Below are 10,713 nucleotides of genomic sequence, written 5' to 3'. Positions count from 1 at the left end.
TAATTAATTTTATTGTAGTAAAAAAACATATAACAGAAAATTTACCAGCTTAACCATTTTCTAGTGTCCAGTACAGTGGTGTTAAATATATGCATGTTGTTGTGCAATAGAGCATTAGAACTTCTTCATCTTGCAAAACTGAAACTTTATACCCATAGAGAGGTGGGCAGCTCATAAGTGTGCAGTGGATTTTCACCAAGTGAACATTGGGGTAAACAACACTCACATCAAGTAACATGTCCAGCATCCCAGGAAACCCTCTTGAATCCTATTCAGTCATAAAGGAACCTCCCCACCCCACCCCTCAGAGTAATCATTATCTTGATTTTTAACACCATAGGTAAGATCTGCCAGTTTCTGATTGCGAAGAATTATACAGTGGATGCCCCTCTGTGTCTGGCTCTCTCACCCAACATTATGTCACTGGGTCTCACCCCTATTGCTGTGTGTGGTTGTAGTTTATTTACTCTCATGGTGTTCCATTATATGAATAGACCACATTTCTCGTCCTCTACTGTTCATGGGCATTTGTGTTATATCCAGATTTTACATATTGGGCCGCTATGAATAATATTTTCATATGTTTGGCACACATATGCATGCATATTTATTGAGTATATAACTAAGAGTGGAAATGCTGGCGAGTGAATGTTTGGCTACCACCAAAGACGTTTTCAAAGTATTTGAATCAATTTACTCTCCCACTAGCAATATATGAGAGATAATTAGCCCAAATTCTTGTCAGCAACTGATATTACATGATTTTTTCATTTTAACCACTCTGGGCAGTGTGCAGTGATGTCATATTATGGTTAATTTGAATTCCCCTTCTGACTAAAAATGTTGAGCAATTTTTCATGAATTTACTTGCCATGTAAATATCCTCAATAGGAAGATGGACTGGACTACTTGTTAATGACTGAATGGGACTCTAGTCATGTGTCAGCGTGTTTTAACTGTTATGATCCTTCTGCTCTAAGGGATCTGTGGTCAAAGACGGGATATCTGAGTGATAAAAGCATCTTTGGGGTGCTAGGGCGATGACTCTTGGCTGAAAGGTCCTAGAAGCTTCAGGATGGGGGCTGGTCACCAGAAAAACAAGCCATGATCAGAGGGTTGGAACTTGCAGCCTCACTCCCTGACCTCTGGGGAGAGGGGGGCTGGAGGAAGAGGTCAGTCAATAATGGTCAGTGATTTAATCAATCATGCTTACATCATGAAACTTTCATTACAAACCCTAAAAGGACAGAAATCGGAGACCTTCCAAATTGGTGAACACATCCACATGCTGGGAAAGTAGCACACTTCAACTCCACGGTGACTGAGGCTCCTACACTCGGGACCTTTCCAGACCTCGACTTAGGTACCTCTTCATCTGGCTGCTCACTTGTATCAATTATTATAGACTGTAATGGTAAGCATAGCATTTTCCTGAGTTCTATGACTTGTTCTACCAAATTATCAGACTTGGGGGGAACCCCTAGCTTTGTAGTCAAGTCAGACAGAAGTGCAGGTAACACAGGGACTTGAGGCTTGCAACTTGCTTCTGAAGTAAAGGCAGTCTGCGGCACCGAGCCCTTAAACCTGTGGGGTCTGATGCTAATTCCAGGTAGCTCGTGTCAGAATTGAGTTGAATTGTAGGACACCCAGTTGGCGTCTGAGAATCAGAGAATTGGTTGCATGAAGGAAAAACTCCCTCACCAGCTCACAAAGAAATTCAGAGTAAGAGTAATAAGCAAGTAAATCTCTACCTTGGATGTCATTTATTAGTCACTTGTTCTTTCAACCAAACCCGAGTGCCTACAATGTACCAGATCCAGTTCCAGTCTCAGAATTGAAATTTGACATTCTTTTACCATCCCTCGCCACCCCCGTACCTGATTAGGAGAATTCCTAGATTAGGAGAATTCCACACTAGAAGAGTCTTGGTAGGAGGCAGAGACCACCTTCCTCCATAAAAGAGGAAAACCCACTTTCTCAAACATTCTTGCAGGTGGACACAGCATGGAGCTCAGACCCCACCACTCAGGAGACCACATTTCAGGCTCTACTCAGGACGTGGTGACACAGAGAGGCTGGGACTGAGCAGAATGCATTTGGCAAGGCTGGTGTGAGTGGGAGTTACACAACCTCCAGTTGTCAGGAGCCGCAGTGACAGCCATCCTCGCCGCAGGGTCCACGTCCAGCATGCGGGGCTCACTGTGTGAGCAGTGACATCTGTGCCCAGCAACAGGGGCCAATGTTCCTATGTGGGACCTGGCCTAGGGTGGACACTGTGGATTCTGTTCCCGTGGAGCCTCAAACCTGCTTCTGTTGCCTTCCCAAAATGATATGGGCCCCCATATCATATATATATGGTACTTTAGGCCTAAATTAGAAAAATTTTGGATCTCATTGTTTGCTCCAAGAGTGAGTGAGAACTCAGTCTGGAGAATAACTTCAGAGAGCAAGGATTTCATTATGCTGAACTGTGAACCACTTCCTAAGTCTTCCACCTGACTCTACCCCATGGTAGAGAGAACTACATGTATTTCTCAACATCACATCTCATAATTGACAATATAGGTACTCCCTTTTCATTCTGAAAAAAACAAACACTTTTAAATGTGGATTTAAGACCCTTCTCTGGCCACTCTCTTGTCACTGACCTTGGTGGTTTCCAAATTGGCTGAGCACCAGGATTGCTTGTGGGGCTTCTTACAAAATGCTCAGGCCTCTCCCCAGGACCACCTTCTCAGAGTATTAGGCACAAGACCAAGGAAGAGCTTATTCAGCAAGTCCTATGTGTAAGGCTGATGCACAACCATGTGGGAATCCTGGTCTACGAACGTTCTTGCTACTAAAAGTGTGATCTGGGGACTTCCCTGGTGGTCCAGTGGTAAAGAATCTGCCTTCCAATGCAGGGGACTCAGGTTCAATCCCTGGTTGGGGAACTAAGATCCCACGTGCTGCGGGGCAACTAAGCCCGCATGCCACAACTAGAGAGACACCTGCACGCCACAACAAAGAATCCACAAACACCAACGAAAGATCCTGCATGCTCAGCGAAGATCCCACATGCCACAACTAAGACCCAATGCAGCCAAAAATAATAAATAAATAAATAAATAAATAAATAAATAAATAAATAAAAATTTTTGAAGTGTGATCTGAAGACCAGCAGCATCAACACCAACCTTGCTATAAACCCAGAATTTCATGCTTTCTGACTTCCTGAATCTTAAAAAGATGTCCAGGGGTTTCCTGTACAAAGCAAAGATCAGACTCCCGGGTCTCTGGGCCTTCTAGACGCGGTGCCAGAACCACGCAGTCTGCTCAGCTGTGTGATCTGATCCGATCACATAGCGCTGGGGGGTCCGGGGTTCAGTCCTTGTTCTTCCTCTTCTACAGCCATCACTCCCTCCCTTGGAGACTTCATCAGTTCTCAAGGCTTTAAATATCATTATGTGGCATCGCCTCCCAAATCTATTTCTCCAGCCCAGACATTGCTCTTAAACTCCAGACTCATTTGTCCAACTGCTAATCCAACTACCTGGCTTGTATTTCTAATAAAATCTCAGCTCCAACATCTCTTAAACCAAATGCCCATAATGCCCCCTCTCCCCCCAAAAATATGCTCCTTCGTCTTCCCCATCTCTGGTGAGAGTAATTCCCTCTTTCTATTTACATAGTCCAAAATTTAGGGTGTCCTCCCTAATTCCTCTTTCTCATACCCCAGATTTAATCCTTTAGCAAATGCTGTAAAATCCACCTTCAGAACGTGTCCAGAATCTAATTATTTCCCATTACACCCACCGCTCACACCCCAGTCAAAGCCATGGCCATCTCCAGCCTGGACACTGCACTAGTTTCCCACTGCTTCCCTAGGACCTCACTCCATCCTTGCCTCCCAGTTCAGCAGCCAAAGTGATACTTTTAAAGGTGAAGTCCAATGGAATATACTCAGCCATAAAAAAGAATGAAGTAATGTCATTTTTAGCAGCATGGATGGCCCTAGAAATTATCATACTAAGTGAAGTAAGTGAGACAGAGAAAGACAAATATCATATGACATCACTTATATGTGGAATCTAATTTTTAAAAAAAGATACAAATAAACTTATTTACAAAACAGAAACTTAACAGATATTGAAAAAAACTTATGGTTACCAAAGGAGAAACGTGGTGGGGAGGGATAAATCAGGAGGTTGGGATGAACATACACACACTACTATGTATAAGACAGATAACCAACAAGGACCTACTGTATAGCACAGGGAACTCTACTCAATATTCTGTGATAACCTATATGAGAAAAAAAACTAAAAAAGAACAAATATATGTATATGTATAACTGAATCACTTTGCTATACACCTGAAACTAACACAACATTGTAAATCAACTATACAATAAAATTAAAATATTTTTTTAAAAAATAAGGACTTCCCTGTTGGCACAGTGGTTGAGAATCCGCCTGCTAGTGCAGGGGACACAGTTCGATCCCTGGTCCGGGAAGATCCCACATGCCGCGGAGCAACTGAGCCTGTGCGCCACAACTACGGAGCCTGCACTCTAGAGCTCAGGAGCCACAACTACTGGGCCCACACTCCGCAACTACTGAAGCCCACGCGCCTAGAGCCCACACACTGCAATGAAGGGTAGTCCCCGCTCGCCACAACTAGAGAAAGCCAGCACGCCGCAACAAAGACCCAACTCAGCTTAAATAAATAAATAAATAAGAGAGATAAAACCTATTAAAAAAAAATAAAGAAGTCATACCATGTCCCTCTTCTGCTCAAAACAATCTTATAACGCCCATCCCACTCAGAGCAAAAGTCAAAACCCTTCCAGCATCCTCCAGGCCTTACATGGTCTGGCTGTACCTCTGATCACATCTCAATTAATCTCTGCTCCTGCCATACTGGCCTCCTCACTTTAACCGGAACACACAGACATGCTCCTGCCCTGGTGCATTTGCCTGGAAGTTCCCCCTGCCTGGAAAGAACCTCCCCCAGTGTGGGGGATTATTCCTCATGTCCTTCAAATCTTTCCTCAAAGGTCACCTTCCCAGTGAGGCCCACACTGACCACCCTAGTAAAATAGCCATTTTCCCTGTCCCCATACTCACACTCTGGATCACCTTCTCCACTGCATCTTTTCCATTGTACGTATCCCCTTGTAACAGAACACTTTCCTTATTTACTATGCTGATAGTATATAGTCTGTTTCTTCCCACTAGAATACATGCTCCACAAAGCCAGCAATTTTTTTGTTTTAACTTCAGTGAAGTTTCCTAGATGCAAAACATTGTGTCATATATCTGGCACACAACCGGTATCAGCTGAGTGACTAGTCAACGTAAAGCACCTCCCTATTCTAGAGACGGCATCTTTACTAATGTGACCTCAGGCCAAATGCTGTTTTGTGGCAGCTACAGCACAACATCTACTCACATTGACATTAATGCTGCCGGTATTTTTCTCACAAGTGCTCTTCTCCCCTTCCCACCAACCAACCCTCCTCCGCACTGCGTCACACAAGTATATTTTTCTTTTCAGAAAACAATGATCCTTGACTTATGGGTCCTATTTTCCAACCAAATATAAACCTAAATTAGACTCTGCTTTATAAATCCATGAGTTTGTACTGGAGCCAGCACTGGGATTGCTAGAGCTAAGGGCAGGGAGAGTGGCGAGCAGAGCAGATTTCTGACAGGAACTTATCTAAGATGAGAAATTATGGTTTCCTGCCTTTCTGCTAATTCCAGAATATGCATCCTTTGAGAAGGTTGGGGGAAATATGGAAAGAACAATCAAACCCTAGAAGGAAGGCAGGAGCTAGTTGAATCTGAAAATCCATCTCTGGACACCACAGACTCTCCAGTGTGCAGGGGCAGCCTTGGACCTTGTGGGTACCACTGGCAAAATGACTCCTCCAGCTGTCAGAGGTGGGGGACACCCAGAGGAGAATAAGACACAAACTCAGGCAAAAACCTCTAAAGAAACAAAGAAACAACAAATAACACCCAAAAGATGGGGGATGAGGACTGGACACAGGCCTGAGCAGAGGCTGACCTGGTGACTTCCTCTGAGATCATAGCTCCTGGTGGGACAAAGTTCTACTGAAGGGACACGGACAAAGGAGCTGAGAAGATGTGACCAGGAGTGACCACATCAAAGCCCACGATGCAGTGAGCACGGAGTGGGCACAGGCCGCGTCCACGCTCGGCTCCTCACAGCCTCCTCCTGTCCCTCCTGCAACAGACAGAGCACAGCAAGCACACGGATTCTGGAAGGTTCTCAGTGCTTCCATTTATTTCCTCTCTCAAACCTTAGGAATCCTCACCTTTATTATCCCATCAACCCCTCATGGCATAAATAACAAAAAAACAAATTCATATCCTGATTTTTTTTTTTAAGGCACAACATGATTATGTTTTAATACACAACCAAAATACAAAACACCATAGTAAATTGATGGCAGTAAAACATGGTATTTCATTTACATTGCATGACAAATTGTTAACATCCTTAGTCATAAATGAGCTCTTAGAAGCCAGTAACAAAGACATTGATATGCCAAGGGAAATTAATTAAAAAAAAGAAAACAGAAGGAAACGAAATAACAGAAGTAACTAGTAATGATTAAGCATATATGAAGATGACTAAGCTGAACAATAACAGAAGAAAGCAATTTCTTTGTAATATCATATTACCAAAGATTAAATATCTAACATTTGTACAGTTTTAGGAAAAAGACCAAAATAAACAAACACTGGGGGACAAGACCGATGAGGACCCATCTATATAGGAGGGGGAGATCTGTAGTTTGGATCCTGGTTTTCAATAGGATATGAAAGACATTACTTTTCAGCGCAAAATGAAGTTAAGACAAAGATGGAGATGGCCCAGCCCCACCTCTGTTCGGTCAGGAAAGGCCATCAGGGAAGAGAACACAGGCCAGTGTGGGGAGGGGTCGTGGTGGGCAGCGGTGGGCCAGGCTCCCCACCTTTTCATTTTATGCTAACGGGAACATAGACACATTCAGATGACTTTTGCAGAAAGTCAGAAGATCCTGAAGTCACAATGCCGGGGTGGGATGCGGAATCCTGCATCACTCAGTCCCTACAAGGCAGCTGTCTCAAACTATAGAAGAAAATAATCATGAACAAACTCAGGGCAGTCACATAAGTGCTGACCTTCCCACATGCTCAAATGTCCCACTCAAAGAATCCCCATCTCCCAGGGCATCCCCTCTGCCCCAACCCTCCTCCCAATCTAGACCCTCCAGAGCCTCACCCTTAGGATGCCTGAGAGACACATCAGAGCCCTGGGCACTGTCACTGCCTGGGGAGAACAAATCCAGGACGTGGTCAGAACCCACAGGAGAGAAACTAGAGAAGGAACTTTAGGAGGGTGAGCCCCCCATGGCCTCCTCTCTGCACCCTCACAAGGGTCTCAGGAATCACACCCCCTCCACACTTACTTGCAGCCTGAGCGTAGCTCCTTCCTTTTTCACGTGTAAGAAGAAAACATCACGTGAGAGGCCAGGGAGAAGACAGAGTCATGAGACCCTAGAGGAACCCCCTAGTCCTGGACCCCAGAGGACTTTCCAGAACTGTAACCAAAAATCCAGGACAGGATCAGGAACACGAAGAAAGGAGATGTGGGGGGACTGGACCAGCTGCCCTCCTGGGAGTCCGTCCTCAGCAGGCACCTTCTCCTCTGACCTGCAAGCGCTGAGAAACAGGCCCCCAACTGGAATTATGAAGGTGAAAAATCTCTCTTTCATTTTCACATGTACTTTACAAAAGGGTAAGTGTCAGTACTCAGCTCCAGACTCCACATGTGTGTGTAGGGTACTTTCTAGTAACGAGGGAGGCAAACTTCTACCTGGGCTTGAAACCCCCCAGTGAGACAAAACTCAGACCCTTCCCTCCCGTCCTTACCTGACTGCTTCTTCCTCCAGATCACAGCTCCAGACACCATAGCTCCAGTGACCACCAAGAGAACCAATGAGCCATGGGCTAACAATGAGGCCCATGCAGGGGACGGTGGGCTGAGGAGGTTCTGTGGAGGAAAGGGAAGGGGCCCTGACCTCAGGCTTGAATCCCGACCTTGCTGAACGTGTCCAGAAGGGCTCCTGTTTTATCTGAGAGGAAGCTCCACCCCCCATGTCCCTCCTTACCCCATCTCAGGGTGAGGGGCTCCTGAAGCCCCTCATGCTGCACATGGCACGTGTATTTCTGCTCCTCTCCAAAAGGCACCACCAGGGCCGCCCGCTTCTGGAAGGTCCTGTCCCCTGAGAGCCTGGTCTCCACAAGCTCCATGTCCTGGGTCTGATCCTCCCCATCACGCTGCCAGGTCAGTGAAATCTCCTCAGGGTAGAAGCCCAGGGCCCAGCACCTCAGGATGACCTCATGGTCAGAGATGGGGTGATGGGTCACGTGTGTCTTTGGAGGGTCTGAGGAGGAAGAATCAGAAAATTCACACTTTGGGTTACCTTCATGGGCCACTGAAGCAGCATCATGTGACCATCCTGAGAATGGACAGCACAACAGGTTTGAAAAGAAGCAGCAAAAACACCAGACACCAGCCTGGACTCCGGAGTCTGGGAAAATCTCCCAGTCCTTGGAAAGTTCTGGAGTCAGGGTGAAAGCCAAGATGGAAGCCTCCACGTAAGGCGGAATGACTCCACGTAAGGCAATGGTCCTCACTTTGGTGGAGGCTGAATGACTCAGAAAAGCTGGAGTCAGGCCTCCTAAGATGTTCTCAGGCTGAGAACGGGCCTTGAGAGAGAAAGTCATGGTTCACAAGATGGGGGTCAGGGTCAAAGGGCGCCGCTGGTCAGTTATCTCAGGAATGGTTTCCGGCTTCTTCCCCAAAGAGACTGGACTCCTTAACTGTCTTTCAGAGAAGTGAGGCCACCGGCGAGTCACTGTCTTGTACAGAATATGAAAACCTGGGCGGATTCCTCCCTCTCCCGACAAGAAGTTGGGGCGGTGTTCCCACAGGGACCCCATTTCCTCCCCTTGTGGGAAGCCAGCTCCAGCCCGAGGGGAGACCAGGGAGGCCCCGCGGCCCCTCGTACCTGCGCGCTGCAGCGTGTCCTTCCCGGTCTCCAGGTAGCTGAGGAGCCACTCCACGCAGGTGCCCTCCAGGTAGTTCCTGCGTTGCTCCGCAGCACCGGCCGCCTCCCACTTGCGCTTGGTGAGCTGAGCCGCCGCGTCGGCCGCGGTCCAGGAGCGCAGGTCCTCGTTCAGGGCGATGTAATCGGCGCCGTCGTAGGCGAGCTGACTGTACCCGCGGAGGAGGCGACCGTCCGACCCCACGTCGCAGCCGCACATCCACTGGACGGTGTAAGACCCTGACCCCGCCCCGACCAACCGCAGCGATTAAACCCAAACTGAAAATGAAACCGGGTAAAGTCCCGAGTCGGGGAGCCGGGCGGGTCCCGCAATGTTGGGGTGACCCTCGGACCCGGAGACTCGGGGCGACGCCGGCCCGTCCCTGGGGATGGAGGTCGTGACCCGGATCCGGGCCCGCGTCGCTCACCGGCCTCGCTCTGGTTGTAGTAGCCGCGCAGGGTGTTCAGGTTCGCTCGGTACACCTGTGCGTGGTCCTTGGAGATCCGCGTCTCCCGATCCCAATACTCCGGCCCCTCCTGCTCCACCCACGGCGCCCGCGGCTCCTTCCTCGGATTCGGGGCGTCGCTGTCGAACCGCACGAACTGCGTGTCGTCCACTTAGCCGACGGCGATGAAGCGGGGCTCCCCGCGGCCGGGCCGTGACACCCCGGTGAAGAAATACCTCAGGGAGTGGGAGCCTGGGGGCGGGGAGGGGTGACACCCGGTCCGAGCCTCCTCCCGGCGCGGGTCCCGGGTCTGAGGTGACGGGGCCGGGGGGGGAGGGGGAGAGGGGCTCGTGAGAAGGAAAAGGTGTGGAGGTCGGAGAAGGGCCGGCACCTCGCGGGGAGAGAAGAGGGGGCGGGAAGCCAGGGAGGGACAGGCGGGACCGGGGTGAGGGGGCGGGTCTGGGCCGGGGGCGGCGGCGCGGCTCCTTCCCTGGGAGTCCTGCCCCCCCGACCCCCGGGGTCCCCTCGCTCCTCCCCGCAGAGGCCCTTCCCTCCCGACCCCGCACTCACCCGCCCAGGTCTCGATCAGGGCCAGGGCGCCCGAGAGCAGCAGGAGGAGGGTTCGCGGCGCCATGACCCGCATCCCCGGGGTCTGGGGAGAAACTGAGTCCCGGCGGGTCGGTGGAGATTTTATAACCGGGAGCCGCGGGGACGCTGATTGGCTTCTCCAGAAACCGGACACGCAATGGGAGTGAGAACCGGGGTCGCGTCATGAGTGTGTCCAGGCAGGAGGGCCCGACACAGGTTGTGAGAGAGAAAGTGAAACTCGGGGAGACGGGGAATCCCCACCACGGAGCGTCCCCGCCCCAGCGACCGCCTGACACCCTGAGAGCCTGAGAGCCTGGCCCTCCCGGGACCTGGGACTGTGCCTGGCCCTGCTCCTTCTGCTCAGAGAGCTCTTTGTCGCACTGTCTCCCTGAGTCCTGGCCAGGGGACTGTGTAGTCAGCGATTTTCACAACATTGTGGTCAGAATATTTATACAGTCTTACAAACTAGTGACGACCCCAAAGATAATTTTGTTTATGTGGATACTTCTATCGATATTTTTCATAGTAGAAATAATACAGTTTAAATTTTTTATTATTTTATTTAGAATAATA

The 10,713-nt window shown here is 49.0% G+C and overlaps 1 pseudogene; it reads right to left on the bottom strand.

The window, feature by feature from the left end:
• Nucleotides 1-6,376: 6,376 nt before the first annotated feature.
• On the bottom strand, nt 6,377-10,289 carry LOC103010748 (BOLA class I histocompatibility antigen, alpha chain BL3-7-like; annotated as a pseudogene).
• Between the last annotated feature and the right edge of the window lie 424 nt (nt 10,290-10,713).

The sequence above is a fragment of the Balaenoptera acutorostrata genome, chromosome 10, assembly GCF_949987535.1.
Source record: "Balaenoptera acutorostrata chromosome 10, mBalAcu1.1, whole genome shotgun sequence".
Lineage (NCBI taxonomy): Eukaryota > Metazoa > Chordata > Mammalia > Artiodactyla > Balaenopteridae > Balaenoptera > Balaenoptera acutorostrata.
Note: the sequence above shows the minus strand (reverse complement) of the source record. Positions and strands in the feature narration are given on the sequence as shown.